A 20529-nucleotide genomic window follows, 5' to 3' on the forward strand; every position below is an offset into this window, starting at 1 on the left:
TGCGGCTGCTTCCCACTAGCTATCTATTTTACATTTGGTAGTGTATATATGTCCATGCCACTCTCTCACTTCGTCCCAGCTTACGCTTCCCCCTCCCCGTGTCCTCAAGTCCATTCTCTATGTGTGTGTCTATATTCCTGTTTTGCCCCTAGGTTCATCAGAACCTTTTTTTTTTTTTTAAGATTCTATATATATGTGTTAGCATACGGTATTTGCTTTTCTCTTTCTGACGTCCTTCACTCTGTATGACAGACTCTAGGTCCATCCACCTCACTACAAATAACTCAACTTCGTTTCTTTTTATGGCTGAGTAATATTCCATTGTATATATGTGCCACATCTTCTTTATCCATTCATCTGTCGATGGACACTTAGGTTGCTTCCATGTCCTGGCTGTTGTAAATAGTGCAATGGCTTTTTTTTAAGGTTAGGCAAATTGTTGTTTCTTGTAAAATCTGCGGTCAAGTACATAGCCAAGGGAAAGTGCCTTAAAAATGGAACTTTATCAAGTTTGGCCTGTGGTAATCTATGTTTTAAATTACAGCACATCTCATTCCAAATCAGTATAATGAATTGATTTGTAAATGTTTCAGGCAGGACTGCTTTCTTTGGATTTTACCTACTGAATGTGCACTGCAGTTAAAGCATCTTTTTTTTTTTTTTTAATGAATAGTCTGTGTTCTAGGCCTTTCATCAAGTTTAAACTGGGCTTAAAAGGCAGAAATGTATGTTTTTTTTTTTTTTTGATTTTCCAAGTAATTTTATTAATCCAACCGTACAAAACTTTCCCCACCACATCTCTGCCACCCCCACTTCCTTCCAAAAAGCAGTGGAGCGAGAGGGAGAGAGGGACTGAGCAGACACGCCCCCCCTGCAAGAGCCATCTTACCAAATGCAGAGATGGGGGAGACCACAGAAATAGCAACAGATAAGAGAGGGGCACACAGAACCACAAACACAACACAAAGCTCAGCAGGCGGGGTGCGGGGGGGAGGCTGCCATCTCTGCTGTTCCACGGCAGGGAACACTGGAGGAGAGGGGCCCAGAGGCCGCTCCCTTCTTTCTCACAGCCTCAAAGGCTGCATGCTGCACCTGGGCAGGCGAAAGAGTTCTGCAGTATACTTTGTCTTCTCTTCACACGCTAGGGTCCCAGGAGAAGTGGGGGTAGGGGACCACCAGCTCCTCTCAGGGCCACAACCCAAGCCTGCCTTCTCCACCCCACTGAGGAATGTGTGCACGAGCTGTAAGGAAGAGACAGCAGCTGTGAGGGGCTCCTGATCAGGCCGCTGGCCCATATCTGGCAGGCAGTGCTTACAAAATAAAATAGAAACAAAGCCCAGTGCAGGACCCTGGCTGAGAGGAATGAGAACAGCTAGATCACCAGACCGGAGAAGATATAAAGAATAGCAGGGAAAGAGAGAAACAAAAAACATCCAGGCTCTGGATTGCATTTTAGTACCATGGCAATAAGGGTCCTGCCGCCTCCCCACCCACAGGCTGAGACAGGGATCCTTTCATCAGGAGAAAAAATGAGGTATAAGGGCTCTGTGCCTCTTCAAGCTTTCCTTCAATAAAGCCAGGGAAGCAGGGGAGTAAGGGCGCCAAAAGTTGAAGACCAGCGCTGCGACTAATGTGCAACAGATGGGGGGGCGTGTACAGCCAGAGTCCAGGCTTCCAGGACAGTCCAAACATCAAATATTCTGCTCTGTCAGACCACATATCCCAATTTTTAGCAAAAGTATTGTCATTAGGGAAAAAGCACAAGAGAGTCTGAGAAAGGACCAGTGACTTTGGTATGAGGGAGATATATCCTGACAGCATCTCTTACCTACTGTCTTGAAGCCCCAAATCACCAAGCCACGTGGCCATAGCCACACACTCTCCTGCTTCTTCAAGCTATTTGGTTCTCTGAGGGGCGAGGAGTTGGGTAGGTCTTGGAGGAGGCAAGGGGAAGGTAAGAAAAGGGGAAAATCTCCATTTATTCCCTAAAGCTGTTTCCCAGCACCCATGAAAGGGCTACTGCAGAGATGGGAAGAGACCCCCAACTCCTCTGGCCAGAAACCTTTAATACTGGACTCCAAAAACTAAGGCTGGGGCTGGGGGGCTAGATAGGAGTGTTAGGCACAGGTGTTGGGGGCATCCATCATCTGTAGAGGGGCACCCCTGCCCTTCAGATCTTCCTCCAGCCTCTTTTCTCTTGCAGCCACACCCCTAGGCCTCCAGAGACAGCCACCAAAAATGGCTCTGCTTGGCAGGGCTTTGGTTTCCCGGACCTCTGTAGATCTCAGCATGTAAGTTTCCAGAAAAGTGAGCAATCCAGGCTCTTCTGCCCGCCCGTCTCAGTTCCTTTTCTGCCCCCAGGAGCCATTGTGTTTCTGCCCCATGGGGATGGGAAGCCAGTGGAAACAAGGACCAAGAGCCAGACAGGAAAACACCCTGGAAGAGCAGGGAGGAACGTAGGCACTTCCTGGGCACCTCGCCAGCATCACCCATCGTTAGCAGCCACCAGCTGCCCCATGCCCTCGCGCATGTAGAGAGGCTGGATCTCCTTGGTCTTGAGGCAGAGATCGCAGGCCCAGACAGCAGAGGCCTCAGTGGCCAGCAGCCCATAGGCGCTCTCAGTCATGCCCGTGCACTCGCGGTGGAACCACTTCTGGCAGGAAGCCTCACACAGAACGGCATCTTGGTCGTCGTTCACCTCACTCCGACAGGCACCACATGGATACACCAGGCCTGGGGGAGGCTGGGGCCCTGAGCCCGCACTTGTCTTGCCAGGGGGTGCCAGGCTATTGGCATCCGGGGTGCCCCCACCCCGCCCACTGCTGTTTGGGGGAAAACTGGGCTGATTTCCATTAACAGCAGCAGCTGGGGAGCCTGAGTGGGGCTCCTGGGGAAAAGCAGTGGGAGCAGGTGCATTTAAGGGCTTCCCCGCATCCTCACCACCAGGGCCAGGAAAGCCAGGGTCCGGACCAGGGAAGGGACCTGTGTTGGGGGGCAAGCTGGGGAGCCCCTGACCAGGTCTCTGGAGAGGAGAAGGGCCAAAAGGTGCCCCTGGCTGGGCAAAGCGTTGGGGGAGAGAAGGGGGGCCCAGCTCCCCTCTGGGAGCTGTCCCATGGTGGGTGAGATCATGGGGCCAAATCCCCCCACGGGGCCTGGCATCATCTGCCCACCAGCTGGGCTGAAGTTTTGACCCAGAGGCTGGTTGAAGGGTTGGCTGGGAAGGTTCATGTTGCCTGGGGGAGGGTTGCCTGGGGGGGGCATGTTGAAAGCAGGGCCCATGGGGTTGGGAGGGAAAGGGGGCACTGTTGACGAAGAAGCTGGGGGCCTCCTCCACCCCCAGCGCCACAGCCTAGGGGTACCTGGCCTGCCATGCACCCCGGTACACGGAAGCCCCCAAAGGGGACAGGCCTGCCCAGAAATGGAGGGGCTGCGCCCCCCACCTTAGGAGCTCCGGAGTCATCCTCAAAAGGGTCGGATGCAACCAGGTGATCCACCATGGGAGTCGGGGGTGGCGAAAACCGAAAACCGTCAGATGTGAGTATGCAGGGCCCTGAGTATTTGCCTTCCTTCGCTTCTTTTCTGGGCTCTTTATTTGCGAGCTGGCCTTGCCCTGCTTCCTCCCGGCGCTGGATGGCTCAGGGGGCAGTGCGGGGCCGCCACCTCCCTCCAGCTTGTCCGGTGGGGGCGGCGCCGAGGCGGCCATGGAGTGGGGGACGGACGCGCCCTGGGGTTGCACCCTGGCCCGGAACGGGAGACAGGGGCGGCGCAGGCCCCCGCGCGGCAGCAAGCCGGAGGTGCGGCGAGGCGGGGGCGGCGAGCCCGGGTGCCAACTGCGCGCTCGCCCAGCCTCGCCGCCCGGCCAGCCTCGCGGCCCGCAGAAATGTATTTTAAGGCAAAATTATGCACATCCCCTCTTAGTCTTATAAATATTGAAGCTTTTTTATTTTTCTCTTTTGGTGAGAAATAGAAGAAACAATAAAGCTGAATGCCCTGTACTTCAGTTCCATTCCTTAGGATATTTTATTTCTGGAAAAAAAATTGAACTTACTGCCCTCAAATGCATTCATTGCCTGAATACACAGTAAAATCCTTTATTTTTATAGCTATGGTTATATTTAAATTCTGGTATATAGGAAAGAGTAAAAAGGAACAAGGTAGTGGTTTAAATTTTGAGAAGTCTGGAAATATTTTGAGTAAATATATAAGTGGAAAGAGCTGTAGGGAAAGATCAATTCAGCTAACATTTACTGAGCACATATTATATAGTGCCTTCTATGTGCCAGGCACTGGGTTAGTCACTTTATGGGTATCTTTCAGTTTCCCAACAATCCTGCAAGGTGTTTATCCCTCATTTACATAAAAGGAAACTGCAAAGTTAAGTGATTGAGCCTAGGATTAAAACACAGTTTTCCATAATGATGTTTTGGACTCCAAAAGCATCATGTTGCTTCAGCACCTACTATTTTTCAGGTACTGGGGATGTAAAAATGAATGAAGGGAATTGCCTGGTGGTCCACTTGGGACTCTGTGCTTTCCCTGCCAAGGGCCTGGGTCCAGTCCCTGGTCGGGGAACTAGGATCCCACAGGCTGCAAGGTGTGGCCAAAAAAAAAAGAAAAAAAATGAATCAAGTCAGTTCCTGCCTTCAAGGAATTCATATGGTGGTCAGTTGAGAGAGAGAGCCATTCAAACGAATATTTTATATTACCATATGATAAATCCCAATGTATAATGATGTTCTACAGTAAGAGAGGGAATTATTTCTTATTTATTTATTTTATTGAAGTATAGTTGACTTACAATGTTATTAGTTTCAGGTGTACAGCAAAGTGATTCAGTTACATATGTATATTCTTTTTCATATTCTTTTCCATTATAGGCTATTACAAGATATTGAATATAGTTCCCTGTGCTATACAGTAGGACCTTGTTGTTTATCTATTTTGTATATAGTAGTTTTTATCTGCAAATTCCAAACTCCTAATTTATCCCTCCCCTCCTTTTGCCGTTTGATAACCATAAGTTTGTTTTCTATGTCTGTGCATCTATTTCTGTTTTGTAAATAAGTTCATTAGTATCATATTTTAGATTCCACATATAAGCGATACCATATGATATTTGTCATTCTCTCTCTGACTTAACTTCACTTGGTGTGCTAATCTCTAGGCCCATCCATTTTGCTGTAAGTGGCATTGTTTCATTCTTTTTTTGAGGCTGATATATTCCATTGTATATATGTACCACATCTTCTTTATTCATTCATCTGGTGATGCACATTTAGGTTGCTTTCATGTCTTGGCTGTTGTAAATATTGCTGCTATGAACATTAGGGTGTGTGTATCTTTTCGAATTAGAATTTTAAGAGAGGGAATTATTTCTGATAAAGGGAGCTAAATGTGTAATCACTGAAATGTGAAAAGGTATAAGGCTGAAGAAGAGTAGTGTCCTGTGGCTGATTTTGAAGGGTCTGGAATTTTATGTTAAGTAGTTTAGGACATCTGGGTTACTCTGCTTTCAAACAGCCCTTATTATTGGTTTCCTAAATGGTTGTTGATGCTAGTGGATTTAATTGTTTTATATCTTTGAATATACAATTAAATTATCAGACTTTTGTAGGACAGGATACATTTGAACACAAGTATTTGCAATACCCATTAACAAAGCATATTGTTTTTTAATTTTTTTATTTTTTAAAATTAAAAAAATATCTATTTATTTATATTTGGCTGCATTGGGTCTTCATTGCTGCGCACGGGCTTTCTCTTGTTGCGGTGAGCAGGGGCTACTCTTCGTTGCGGTGTGTGGGCTTCTCATTGCAGTGGCTTCTCTTGTTGCGGAGCACGGGCTCTAGGTGTGCGGGCTTCAGTAGTTGTGGCACTCAGGCTCAGTAGTTGTGGCTCTCGGGGTCTAGAGCGCAGGCTCAGTAGTTGTGGCACACGGGCTTAGTTGCTCCGCGGTATGTGGGATCTTCCCGGAGCAGGGGTCAAACCCCTGTCCCCTGCATTGGCAGGCGGATTCTTAACCACTGTGCCACCAGGGAAGTCCAACAAAGCATACTGTTTTTTTAAAAAGATAGACGTACCTGTAAAGTAGATTCCAATTGTCAATGACTGTCATTATGAAAGAGTGCATACAAGAGGAGGTGTTGGTAGTGTTCACTTGGCAATTTCATATTTTGCAATGTTTATGAAATATGGACAGTATATTTTAGACAACATACATGGTTTCATTGTCAGAGAGATGATGTGGGTTTTTAGATTCGTTGAAAGTATATTTGTAGATAAAGAATATTTTTACAGCTGGCAATAACTTTAATGTTCTGAAGTATATATTTGCTGTCAGCACATCTGATACAGTGATTGAATTACATAGGAAACCTACAGATTGATATCTTGCAGGCACTGGTGATCTTTGTAAGTGCTATTATTTACTGTGAGAGATAAGTGCATTTTTCAGATGGACCACCCAAAATTTTATTTTTAAACTTCATTTGTAATTTGGGAATTGATAGAAGCTTTAAATATTTGGAGCATCATTCTATATGATATCTGACTTTAGCTTGGTGAAATTGTATTTTCTGTCCCCTCAACTGTTATTCAGTTATGGGATTTCTTGCACTTTGGGTTAGTACTCTTCTGTGCCCTTAATGACAGTAGTTGTATTTTGAAACCAAAATTATTGATTTATAGATACATGTATAGGTTCTGATGTATTTTTCTGACAAAAATATGAATATATTATAAGTTAGGAATTTAAAACCTATAGTACTCAAGTTATACTTCAAGTTGAAAGTATCTTAAAATGTGTAGCTGTCACCCTGGAAAGAAAAAAATATATGGTAATGCAACAGTTCTTCTCATAAACACTTTAAAGAGTAGTTCCTCTGCCATATGTACAGTTTGAACAGTTGTTTCTTTTTTTTAACCATAAAGCAGGTATCTTTATCATTGGCAGCAGCATGAATTCAGAAATAAAGCTTGCCATTAAAGCTTTACACATTTTTCCTAAATGTTTTCTAAACATGAAACTATAACTAACAGAAAGAAGGAGATTTTAAGTCAGGAAAGGAACAAGAAGTCTTTGTTTTTATTATGGTTATTAAATTAAATATAATAGAATGGTAACATTTGATCCTTAGGTATTTTTTAAAGATCTCTAGGTTAAAGGAATTTAATGTTTCCAAGACAACACGAGCCAATTGAGTTATAAAGTGTATGTGCGTGCGTGTGTGTGTGTGTTGTGTGTTTATGTGTGTGTGTATGTGTGTGTTACGTGTGTTTATCTTGCTATTGCAACTCCTTAATGAAGGACAGCCACATTTATGCTGTTATTTTTAGGATATTGTACTAAGTTAGAAGTCAAATCCATGCTTTATATAAACAGGCCCAAACAGATTCTAAGTTGAGTTCATCATGTCAGTATCAGAAAATAAGAACTGTGATACCTAATGATGGCATTACTATTGAATTGTTTTGTGCCTAGGAGGCAGAATCTTAAATTCTTATTAGCTTGCTACTATGTCAGACATAATTGGAAAGTATGGAGTGTTTCTAATTATTATCCTAGCAACCTCAACTCTATATACTTCTGTTTTCTCAACAGTGTGAAGAAATGTGAGCTTCAATTAATATTTGGGATTACGAAATTACAGATTTAAAGGTGGAAAGTGTGTAAATGTCATTATTCTAATAAAAATTCAAATTTACAAGATAAAGAAACCATTGAATAGCCTTGAATAAATTGCTCCCAATAAAGCAAATCCCAAAATGACCATAAGAGGGTGCAAAGGCATTGTAGAAATGAACAAACCCAGTTCCTAGAATGAGAAGCCACTGAGAGAAGTGTATCTTTGTGACCACAAAATATGTAACGTTTCAGAAAACATCCAAAGCTTCGAGAGCATTTCAATGAACATGACATGAGTTTATGTTCATTTGAATATAATCTTTTCTTGATTTCTTCTGAATGAACAAGTTGTCACTATATTGGTTCTTGAAAAACTTAAATAGGATCAAATCAGTAAAGCAGTGTTAAAAGTGGGATGTAATTACAGTTGCTGCTGTTTAAACTGAATCTAGGGTTTTTTAAGTCATAAATTACCATTTTAGACAAATCTAGATCCTAAGTTTTATACTTTATCTGTAAAGATGGACTTCTGATTGGAGAGAGGTATCTGTAAAGATGGACTTCTGATTGGAGAGAGGAAATTAATTGGTAGAATAAGAGGCTTTGGAAAAATTTGAGAAAGAAAGACAAAAATGCCATTAAATGTCTTCTAAATACAAAACACAAAGTTTCTGTTTATTAATTTGGGTCTTAGAATTATTTTGTTTTAGATGATGTAATTTCATGAAACATCTGTAGGCAGACTCTAATGAATCATTTGGTCTTTTGCATACTTTTTTCTTTTAATATTATGTATTTATTTATTTACTTATTTATTTATTTTTATGACTGCGTCGGGTCTTAGTTGTGGCATGCAGGATCTTTGTTGAGCCATGCGGGATCTTTTTGTTGCGGTATTGGGGCTTCTCTCTAGTTGTGGCGTGTGAGTTTTCTCTTCTCTGGTTGTGGTGTGCAGACCCCAGAGCACGTGGGCTCTGTGGTTTGCAGCACGTGGGCCCTTTAGTTGAGGTGCATGAGCTCAGTAGTTGTGGCATGTGGGTTTAGTTGCCCTGCAGCATGTGGGATCTTAGTTCCCCGACCAGGGATCGAACCTGCGTCCCCTACATTCGAAGGTGGATTCTTTACCACTGGACCACCAGGGAAGTCCCTGGTCCTTTGCACATTTTAAGAAATAAACTCAATGAAACAAAACAACTTACCTAAAAGTAACTTTAAATATTAATAGATTAATTGACAGAGGAACAAGGAAGGTGCCTCTTAACAGAGCAGTTGTTTTCATAAAGTTTCCTTGCATGGTCTTAGTTGGACATTTAGATGAGATCAAAATTTTTTCAAAATAATCTTTTATTTTGTGACAGCCTTAGAAGAAATTGAGAACTGTATTCCCTATTAATTGTAAGTGAGAAGAAATAAAAATAAATGATTTGGACATTTAGTTTTAAGGCTATATCTGAAAGAACTGCTTTAGAAGTAATCTCTTTGGTGATTTCATGTTAGCTTTTCAAAATAAAATCAACTTTTGAAATGAAATCTCAGAGGAGATGTTGAGTCAGTGGAAATATTTTTTGATGTAGGATGTCATTTACTAAACAGATGCCCCAAAGCTCGCAGAATTCCTCATTTTTTCACCATAAGAACCTTAGAGCCACAGGAAGCCCCTAAAATTTGCCCTTTTCCTGTCTTTTCAGTGACCATCTTCCACAAGAGCTGAATTAAGGGAAAGTCTAGTAATATGGTTCTTTACATTGCTGTGTATTTAGGAATCAGGTTCTTGGAATTTGCTCATCTAGGTAGGTATCTAGATTATAGCCCTACATATCTAATAGCAGCAATATTTCTGTTTATACCTCTGAAAATTTTTATTACAGGCAAACTGTTATAAAGAATTCTTGGGGTGATAAAGTAACAATCACTGAATATCATAGATTTATGTATGAATGTTTAGAAATTATCATTGAGATTCTGGGCATAATCCAGCTCATACTCCAGCCTTCTAGTTTCTAGTTGAGATGGGGAAGGTGGTAATTTAAAAGAAGAAAATTAATACTCTTGCTGAACTCTAAAAACTGCATTTCAACAGTGATTGGGAAGATCTATTAAGATTTATACCAATCTCAAGAATTAACAAAAGATAAATAAACCTCAACTGTATAAATAAAATAAGCCAGGAGGATTATAGACACAGGCAATTATACTTTGAATAAAAAAGAAAACAAAGATATGTTAATCCAGATTTCATACCTGAAGGAGAGAGAGGTCTGAGCATACTGTGAGGGGCAGTAACTAGTCATTTCAAAAAGACCAAAAGTATAAAGGAAACAAGATTTTAGCTGTAGTGCATTTATTCAACATCCAGTTACTATGTACCAGGCGTTGGTTATCTTGTTGCTATTTTAAGACCTATCGGTTCTTAGTACCTGGAATTCTAAAGAGAACATATCTTCCCCTTAGATTCTTTGTTTACTCAGAAGACATCAGATATCCTAGTACTTTTAATAAACATTCTAATCACCTTGCAGTAATTTCTGGACACTACAGGCTTGGGTATAACTCAGTTATGAAAGGCAGTTATGTCTTCTAATTTATTGTTGATATTGGGTCTTCTGTGCTTCATTACGCTAAATTGCTATTCTTCATAGTAGTCAATTAATTTTGTAGCTCAACTGGACAGAATTGGTGCTACTTTGACATTTAATGTCAGGGTGGCAGAGAGGTATGTTTAAAAAAGAGAAATTACCACATTGGAAATAAAGAGTGTTTAAAAGGAATTGTTTTATCAATATATTATTAGTATAGCTAATGTTTTTTGTTTTGTTTTTATTCCTCACTCATAGTGCACTAGGGACAGCAAAGGTTTTTTAATTCATTCCTCAACATTAGGTAAGGACTCCATGCCATCCTTCAAAGACAGTTTAATATTTATCTTCTTTAAAGGTCTCAAGGGAAGGAAAATCTATATGCTACCTTGATGATGCATCTTAGTTTGTAGAAACATTCGTACATTTGTACAAGAAAGGATGAAGAAAATTCCAGTTTGACATAAAATTCGTCATTTACAGTGGGTTACTCTGAGAATGAGGGGAGTGCACATTTCTTTTCTTATGGAGAAGATGAGTGACCTCTCACAGCCTTAACTTTGCTCTGTGTTCTGAAATCATCTTGATCCTGTGAATGTTGAATGAAAGGAGATCAAGAATAGCTGTCAGGCAGTGTGTGTAATTTTGGGAAAATGAGAGGTTGAGGGAAACTCCTGAATATTCTCTACTTCTTCCACTTTTTTTTTTTTTAATTCATAGCTTTCATTTTGACTTTCCTCTGGTTACATCTGTTTCTCCCAGCTCATTTTCTCACAAGCTCCTGTCAATGAACACAAGCTTAGGTCATGACAAGTCATGACATTCGGGTGCAGAACTCTCTGAGACTCTGTGACAGACAGGAGAAGATTAAAAAAAAAAAAAAGCTGACAAAGTGAATGAGGCTGGGTAGGCCTAAAATCTGAAGTGTTTATCTCAACCCTAACTTGGAAGCTGATGCCCTGGTGTCAGGATGGACAGGTAGTGGGTGAAGAGTTTCTATTTTGAAGAAGAAGCATAGAAAATATACTCCTAGCCCTGTGTGTAACATTAAGGGCCAGTTCTGTTTGATCTCAGGGATAGTCTGTGTTCCCCTGGCCACACACCATAGTTTAGAACTTTAAAGAAAACAAGAAGAAGTAACCAAAGCAGAAGTTATATTTTAATAAGATGATAATTTTGGACTGTTCTCTCCAGAGATGGTCTATTCAAAAGTTTTGTGGATGTGATGCTATTTTAATGAAACTAGCATGAGAAATGCATCATATTACTACATAATCAAGCTGTGATAATGTTTCCATTGGATATTGCATCAGTGTTCTGTGATCTGGTCCAATTCCAGATGAAATTTAAGATGTTGACTACAGACTATAAAGTCCAAAATTACTTGGATCTTGGTAACTTTATTCTCCCCTAATGTGATACATAATAATTTAGACTTCTGGGCATTCTTGCTGAAGGTTTTCAGACTACATTGATGAGAATTGGAGAATAAAACTTGTTTTAGATGCATGAATCCTTGCTTTGGAAATTATCTTTTTTGGTGGAGGAAGGGACAGGGTGAACTTAAAAATACTGTAAACAACATCTATTGATATTGGACTTCCCTTGAGAAAGGAAGTTTTATTTCAAAATCTTAAATATTTAAATTATTTAAAATAACCGATTGCTTTTAAATCCCAAATATTGTTTTGCATGTATAATCTTATAAACGTACAAATGTGCAAATCTTACATGTACACTTAAGTTAATCTTATGTTATAAAATAATGCAATTCTGGCTTAACGCTAGAGGTGTGTTATAGATTAAATGTTGTGTCCCCTCAAAATTCATGTGTTGATGCCCTAGCTCTGAATATGATTGTATTTGGAGGTGGGGCCTTTGGGAAGTAATTATGTTTAGATGAGGTCATGAGGGTGGGGTCCTCATGATGGCATTAGTGTCCTATAAGAGGAAGAGAGACCAGAGCTCTTTCTCTGTCTTTGCCATGTGAGAACTCAGTGAGAAGGCAGCCTTCTACAAGCCAGAAAGAGAGCTCTCACCAGGAATCAAATTTGTCAGAAACTTGATTTTTGACTTCTCAGCCTCCAGAACTTTAAGAAATAAATGTCTGTTATTTAAGCCACCCAATTTATGGTATTTTGTTATAGCAACCTGAGTTGACTAAGACAGGATGGGAATATCAAAATGATTCTAAGATGTAAAATATTAGTCCATTACCTTCTTTATGCAATGTACTGTTGAACCTTCTAGCTATGTTTAATAAATCTCTCCCTGCTTTGGACCCATCCTGTTAGCTTCAAAAAGTATCCATCCCTCAAAATTTGTACTTTGGAATTTTGCCTATTTTCCATTACACAGCCCAAAATTTATAAGTCATTTATTGGCAAATCCCCCTCCCTTTTTACACATATTCAAATCATCACCAATTCTCATACCAATTTTTAAATATATATTGATTCTGACCTTTTAATTCATATCTACCGTAGTCCAATCTGCCACCGTCTCTTGACTTGATGATTGCAGAATTCTCCTAACTGGATCCCTACTTCCACTCTAGCTCTACTCCATTTTATTCACAGTGGTCAGCAGCATCTTTTTTTTTTTTTTAATTGATGGGTTTATTTTTTAAAGCACTTTTAGGTTTATAAAAAAATTGAGTGGAAATTACAGAGAGTTCCCATACAGTTTGCTGGCCCCAACAGTTTCCCCTATTATTGACATCCTGCTTTCTTGTGCTATACTTGTTTTAATTGATGAGCCATAATTGATACATTATTGTTAACTAAAATCCATAGTTCATATTAGGGTTCACTCTTTGTTTTGTACTTTCATTGGTTTTTACCAATGTACAAAGACATGTATCCACCATTAGTGTATCATACAGAATAGTTTCACTGCCCTAAAAATCCTCTCTACTATGCTGATTTATCCCTCTCTTCCCTTACCCTCTGGCAACCACTGATCTCACATCCTTCCCTATACTAATCTGAGAATGAAAGTCTAATATTTTAACACAGTGTTTTATAATTTATACTATTAATATCAGAATTAATTTGTTTTTATTATAAACTCCTAGAGAGTTGGTGTTTTTTTCTTTTTTTTAAAGATGAAACCATTTTGAGGTTTTGAAGAAAACTAAGGACCCTCACCTTATATTCACTGCCATCTACCCTGTCACATAAATAAAATTTCACTGGTTTATGGGCACTCTGAAGCTATGCTAAGGACTGCTGTCCTAAAGAGAGAACAATTTCTGTGTAGTTGTTTGTACCACATGGAAAAAAGTACTAACTACATTTCTTTCAATATTAACTAAAATTTGTGCAAAACCTAAAAATTTACACCATCCTCCTGTCTGGGGAAAATGGTTGCAAAAAACAGAATTCACTTTTAGAACAAATTTGATGAATGTGTTTTTTCTCTAATGTGTTGGGATTTTTCTACTAGAGGTTTGAGATTTTAAGATTGCCCAAACGCTCATAGGTTGTAAAAAGTAGTTCTCATTCTGTGTTTGTGAAAGCCATTTCAATCTGTGCTGTTTCTCATTTACAGTTTTTTTTAATCTTTTTCAGTCTCACTGTTCTAATTCCTTTAACCTTTCCAGTTTTTCTTATAAATTATTTCTTCTCTGAATATGAGATTATGTTTCTAAAAAGAATAATATTTACTACTTAGATACCTGAATTCATGGAAATAATAGGACTGTGGACCTAAGAAAACCCTTCTATGATAATGCTAATTTCTTCTCTTGCTTGCCTCTCTCCTCACCATGACCCCAACTAGCTCCACAGCAGATTGGTGAGAGGTCTACAGTTCCACTGCCCCTCCCATAGCTATGGTCCACTTTCTGGAATTTGCAAAGGAGGCCTGAGGGCTCCATGGACTTATGGATTTTGGCATAGCCTCCTAGTTCTGTGTGTTGCTGATGAGTCAGTCCCCCCAGACAGGCTTAAGAGAAGGAAGCCCAGGGAGCTCAGGTTCCTTGCTGGTAAGACAATTACTCTTCGATGCACCTCATCACTTCAACTACCCAAGACAGTAATCTCCCCAAAATGCTATATTTAGAACTGCTTACCCTTCTGGAAAAAAGCATCAGGACAAGTTACATTATGCTTACACTCCTGTTTATCAAAGTCACCTTCAGAAGCCCCAGAATCTCAGTTCATAGGTTATCATCAGGCTTGTGCTCCATAGCCTGAAAAAATCCCCTAATTTGACCACATCATTTGCTTCCACCCCATATTCTACACTCTTTCATTGTGCCCTTACAGTTTATCATCAAAATCTAAAATCCTTGGTATCTTCAACTCTCTCCTCATCATTACCTTCACTTCACTCTTTTTCTTTAACTGAATCCTGGTCATCTATGAGGATATTGATTCTCTTCTAGTTCTCTATACTGGTGGCTATTTTTATATCTCATATTCCACATGTAATGGAGCTTGGGGATGAGATAGGTGTCCTCATTCTGTTTCATTGTCCCTTCTAGACTGCTCTATCTCCTTCTTTCCTCCAAAATACAAGACCCTCTGAAATACATCCCTTCTTGGTAATGTACAAACCTCCCCCCTCATTCATTGAGGATATGAGCATCCAGATCATCTTCTTCATTGGTGACTTCAGCATCCATGTGGGTGATCACACTCAACACCTCTGAGCTCCTTGACCTCACTTTCCCTGACCACACTATAATCCATGTCCTATTCTAGTCTTTGTCATTACCAATGGCTTCATGCGTTCCACTCTTTGAACAGCTGTATCAGTTTTCTTTTGCTGCCATAATGATCTTAGTGGTTTAAACAACACATTTGTTTTATCTTATAGTTCTGGAGATAAGAGGTCTAAAGTGGGTCTTACAGGCTAAAACCAAGGTATCAGCAGAACAGTATTCCTTATGGAGGCTCTAGGGGAGAATATGTTTTCTCATCTCTTTCAGCTTCTAGAGGCCACCTACTTTCCTTCCTTCCTCTTCAGAGCCAGAAACATAGCATCTTCATATCTCTTTCTGACCTTGACCGTCTGTTTCTATCATCACGTCTCCTTTCTCTGTCTCTGATTCTTCTGCCTTCCCCTTATAAGGGCCCTTGTGATCCCCACTTTAAGATCTTTAACTTAATCACATCTACAAAGTCCCTTTTGCCATACGAGATAACATATTCACAGGTTCAGGGGGTTAGGATGTGGACATCTTTAATGGGCCATTGTTCTCTACTAAGTGAACTATCTTATATTTCTAAGTCACTTACTGATTCCCTGTCTCAAACATTATTTGATTACATTTGGATCTAATCCATTTACTGTACTACTTATTCATTGCCTATAACTGTCTTAATGGACTCAGTTTTCTCCTTATCCAATTTATATTCTATGATCCTTTTTTTTTTTTTTTTTTTTTTTTTTTTACAATTAATCCCTTCCAGACACTCTCAACACTTCTCCTCCCATCCTCCTTCCCCACCCCTGCTCTCTGTAGTATTCATCAGGCTCTGTCCCTGGTTAAACCCAACCAACTCTCTGCCTACCTACTTTGCAACTGCACCTGAGCAGCAGAATGTGACTGGAGAAAAACAAATGTTCAGGAAGATCTTTCTTATTCCTATCCTTCTGTTTCCTTCCACATAGAGGGGCTTTAATAACATACCTGTTCTGTCTCTATCCTCTCATTCACTCTGAGCTAAAGGAGATGTGACTTTACTTGGGTGATTGAAAAGGCAAATTGGGAGCATATACCTTGTCCTCTGGCTGCCTGCAGGAAGTACGAGTTCCCTCTGCTCTGTGCTATGCTGCCGTGAGAGGGGTGTGACGCTGTGGGGGATCCTGCAGTTTCCCAACACTGACTATAACTGGCCTGGCAGGTCTACCTAACTGTAGATTTTGATATTAGGTAGTCCTCTTTCCCACAGATATCAGACACATTTTCCAAATTCAGTGTTATCAACAAGAAAAGGGTGACATTTGGTTTCTTATTTGCCTTTTCCTTATCTTTTTTCTCAAGTGAAGTAGAACTTGAGCGTATTATTTACTGAGTGCCCCCAAACTCTGACCATCATACCAAAAGTAGCCCCCTTTCACTCTGTTTCTTTGCCCTGCTTTGTTTTCTTCATAATCATTACCAATACCTGATATAATGTATTTATTTATTTGCTCTCTGTTTCGTCTTCTAAATGACGGTAAGCCATTTGTTTAAGCTATGTTCCCAGTGCTGGGAACAGCAGTGCTTGGCTCACAATGTATTTTTATTGAATGATTATTAAAGGAAAGGATGTAAGAACATTTTAAGTATCATATGAAGATTCAGTTTAGACACTTGTAATTTTATTTTGCTTTATTACAAATATGCCAACTCTCAGTTATCCAGGGTAGAGTTAATTGACTTGGAGATTAAACATGGTAAAAAGTAATAATAGTTCATATGTTAAAAAATTAAAATAATTAAAAATTCTGGCATATAGCAAAAAAACTTCTGTTTATCAGAAAGAGTCTATTTTCAATGGAAGCAAGTCATAACTTACATCTATCATATACATCAAACAAGTATCAAATTGTATCTACTTGGGAACATTTTTCCTTCTTGTCAATCAGAAGTGTACAATAGAAATTTGGAACCCAAGCAAAAAAGCAGAATGGTTAAAGAAGTCATAAAATAGAGAAAAGGGTAACATTTCTTCTTTACAGCATGTTACTGGGAAACAAACAAATTTTTGTTTGAAAAAAATTTTCATTTGCATTCTGAGTTCAAGTGGATCGAAAAAGTTAAAGCATGATAGGAAAGCCAGGATGAAACTTGGTTCCATTAGCAATGGTTAGAGAAATGCTGCTAAATAAGAAAAAAAGTTTATTTGAAGCTGTGTCACAGATATCTCTATCCCTCTTTCCTGATAATAGACTCAGGTTTTTCTTTCAAGAGTTTTCCCTCTCTTACTTGCAGTCCATGTGATTCAGATGGGCCTGATTGCTCTTCTAGCTTCAGAGGGTGTCACAAGCATCGAGCTTGAATGATTGGTATATTTCATATCCCTGGCTACAGTCACTGGTTCAGGGATGAGCTCATAACCCAAGCTGACTTGGTCAGTATTAATGCTAGGACTTCAGTTGGAACTCTTGGAACAAAGTATGCATTTTAGCTGGGGTTGATCAGCTTGGTAGAATATAAAACTGTGGCTGCGAGTGGCTTTCTTGCTAGAGGCAGGTTAACTCAATGAAAATCAATTCTACAAAAACTAATTTTCTGAAATTAAATTTCCCAAATGAAAATTCACTGTATGACAAATCTACCAATTTATCAAAATCTTATATCTTTTAACTACTTATAAAGATTACTACGATTTATACTTGGGAATGCTTTTAAAAGCTTTTGAAGATTCTTCGTTTTTATTTTTCTTTATATGAACATTTTAAATGTTATAGTTGGTGAATTCTGAGGATCATAGGGTGATTCGTTTTTTGTAAAATATATATATATATTCATATTTAGAAAACAATATTTTATCATCAAAACCCAATAGCATTTCATGTGAATTTTTTCAATTTCTCTTTACTTAACATGTTTTTAATGTTACTTTTTGTATCAACATTTTAGCACTGTTAAGATTTTTCTGCCAATTTTCCATGTGGCATTTAAACCTTAGCTTATTTCTAAAAAATGGTAGTAAAATAATATTTGGTGTGATTTTCCTCTTGCTTTCTAGTTAATTTTATACTTTAATTGTATCATTTTTAGGATTTTCAGCCAATTTCTATTTTTTAAAAAAATTTATTGAAATATAGTTGATTTCACAATGTTGCGTTAGTTTCAGCTGTACAGCACAGTGATTCAGTTATACATATATATATATTCTTTTTTTACATTCTCTTCCATTATAGGTTATTACAAGATATTGAATATAGTTCCCTGTGCTATACAGTAGGTCCTTGTCAGTTATCCATTTTATATATAGTAGTGTGTATATTTTAATCACAAACTCCTAGTTTATCCCTACCCGCCTTCCCCTTTGGTAACCATAAGTTTGTGTACTGTGTCTGTGAGTCCATTTCTGTTTTGTAAATAAGTTCATTAGTATCATATATTTTTTTTTAGATTCCATGTGTAAGCGATATCATATATTTGTCTTTGTCTGGCTTAGTTCACTTAGTATGATAATGTCTAGGTCCATCCATGTTGCTGTAAATGGCATTATTTCATTCTTTTTTATGGCTGAGTAATATTTCAGTGTGTGTGTGTGTGTGTGTGTGTGTGTGTGTTTGTGTGTGTATCACATATCCTTTATCCATTCACCTGTCAATGGACATTTAGGTTGCTTCCATGTCTTGGCTATTGTAAGTGGTGCTGTTATGAACATTGGTTCAAATTATGGTTTTCTCCAGATATATGCCAAGGAGTGGGATTGCAGGGTAGCTGTATTTTTAGTTTTTTAAGGAACCTCCATACTGTTCTCCATAGTGGCTATACCAATTTACATTCCCACCAACAGTGTAGGAGGGTTCCTTTTTCTCCACACCCTCTCCAGCATTTATTATTTGTAGACTGTTTGATGATGGCCATTCTGACCGGTGTGAGGTGATACCTCACTGTAGTTTTGATTTGCATTTTTCTAATAATTAGCGATGTTGAGCATCTTTTCATGTGCCTTTTGGCCATCTGTATATGTTTTCTTTGGAGAAATGTCTAGACCTTCTGCCCATTTTTTGATTGTTTTGGTTGTTTGTTTTTTTTGATATCCAATTTCTATTCTGATTCTTCAAATTTTTCTATTTTTGTCTCATTTATGACAAATATGACATAGTAATCATATAGTATATTACAGTAATAATAGTAATCGCCTCTGTTCATCCTAATTTTGCTATAATTGCTTTGAATAATTTTATTTTTCTAAGTCAAATCTCTTAGCAAATTTTTTCTAAGTTCATATATCTAATAGTTTATTGTGAGAAACCAGAGTAACTTTTCATTTCTTTTGGATGATTATTTAGGTCACATTCTCTCTACTTTTTAGGCATTTTCAGCTTTCTTGTACCAACTCCTTAGGTGACAAATAGCTTACTTTACTTCTTACAGTTGTTTTACACAATTGTCATTAGATAAGTTTATCCTTATAGAACTGATTTTGGAAAAAAAATTTGGTGAAATGACATAAAATTGTCTTTATACCACAGAGGAGAAACTTGTTAAAAAGGATTTTAATGCAGAGCTGAGAGATAGAGACAGATTGCTGGCATCATTTGAACACCTGGATTCTACTGTGCTTAAAGATAGTTTGGAGGTTGGGTTTCCAGGGATGAAAACTGTGAGCTAGAGATTAACATATGAGAAGTAAAGTATATTGGGATCAACACCTGGGGAAGAACAGTGAAGGAAGCTGACTGGGCAGAGGGAGAAACTGGGCTGTGATTCAGTCTCAACAAGGACTTCAGACAATCCAACCCTTTCTGGTGACTGGAATGCTTGTTCTGGCTCAGCTGTTTTCCTAGCATCAAGGTACCAAGGAAACTGTATTGTACTTAGAAGGTTGTGTGGGAAACAAGGAATGAGAACATGGGGAAGGAGAGACTTTATTCAGCCCCTGATAAAGCCATAGGAATATCTTGTACAGTGGAGGACATCTCTCTGGTAACTGTTCATGTCCCTTAAATGTAGTTCTCTTTCCCGTGGAATGTGCTGGACACATCATAGAGCCAGTTTTACCTCCGAAACCTCCACATTTCCAGTTCTATTATTTATCATAACTTTTTCAAAATAAAATTTAATTTCTCCTATTTTTTAGTTTTTCTTGGAAGGTCCTCATCGGAACCCTCCTTGACTTATAGTTTCCATGTAGCTCTTACTGCCTTTGACTATTACATGTAAACTTATATTACCTCATAAAGACAAATGAGTATATAAACGTTTTCATTGCACAGGAATTAACTATTTGGGGGTGGCGTGTCTTCAGATAGGCTTGTACTTCTATCCCATATATAGTGGGACCGGTTTTCACTTGCCTTGAAGCCCAAGTCTGCATGGTATTAGATATCAAGACTTCCATTTGTCTCTGCAAGTTTTGAAGAATGTAGGTTTTATAATAAGTTTCTGAAGGAGATACGGAGAAATTTTACATAGTGTATCACTGAGAAAACTTCCAAAAGTTCTCTGAATACATCTCTCCACCTAAACTTTCTCATACACTTAACTATTATTTATTAAGTAGTCATTCAGTTCCAGACACAATGCTAGGTGCTAGGAAACAGTATTAAATAAAACAGAAAAATTTATTGAGTATTTGGAGTTTATTAGAATTGAGGGAGAGAACAGACAGTACACAAGTAAACAAGATAAATAAGATGATTGAAAAC

General features: G+C 39.0%; 1 pseudogene; it reads right to left on the reverse strand.

The window, feature by feature from the left end:
* Nucleotides 1-2485: 2485 nt before the first annotated feature.
* LOC103010550 (pygopus homolog 2-like) lies at nucleotides 2486-3703 on the reverse strand (annotated as a pseudogene).
* Between the last annotated feature and the right edge of the window lie 16826 nt (nucleotides 3704-20529).

Source organism: Balaenoptera acutorostrata, chromosome 2 (assembly GCF_949987535.1).
Source record: "Balaenoptera acutorostrata chromosome 2, mBalAcu1.1, whole genome shotgun sequence".
Lineage (NCBI taxonomy): Eukaryota > Metazoa > Chordata > Mammalia > Artiodactyla > Balaenopteridae > Balaenoptera > Balaenoptera acutorostrata.